This window comes from Octopus bimaculoides, chromosome 21 (genome assembly GCF_001194135.2).
Source record: "Octopus bimaculoides isolate UCB-OBI-ISO-001 chromosome 21, ASM119413v2, whole genome shotgun sequence".
NCBI lineage: Eukaryota > Metazoa > Mollusca > Cephalopoda > Octopoda > Octopodidae > Octopus > Octopus bimaculoides.
In genome coordinates, this window is record NC_069001.1 from 11,623,648 (window position 1) to 11,624,156 (window position 509).

Here is a 509-nt window from a genome sequence, read left to right on the forward strand (position 1 = left end):
TATATATATATATATATTATAAATATATATACTTTCTTGGAAAAGGATACGTGGCGTTCGATCATATAATAATATGAATAATATATAAATATATGCATATATCCATACATATATGTACATACCTACATTTATATGTATACATATATGCATATATGGACATCAAAAAATATCCCTTCATCGGAGACGGTGTGAGAGGATGGTTAAGCAATAGTTAGTTTAGTTAAGATAGGAAATAGAGAGTGAATGTAGGGATATTGTATTTGTAAATCCAATGTTTAGGCAGAATGGTATACATATAAGATTCCAATACCTTGTGAGTAAGATCCAATTGTTTTTAAGATTGCTCCTTGCCTTTGTAAATCCATTATTAAGATTCCAATACCCTACGAGTACAATCCAACAGTCTTTGAAATTGGTTATTCCACATATAGAGTTTAATGACAGTGTTATTGAATCAAAGGTTCTGTTTAAATGTGTGTGTGTGTGTGTGTATGTGTGTGTGTGCGTGT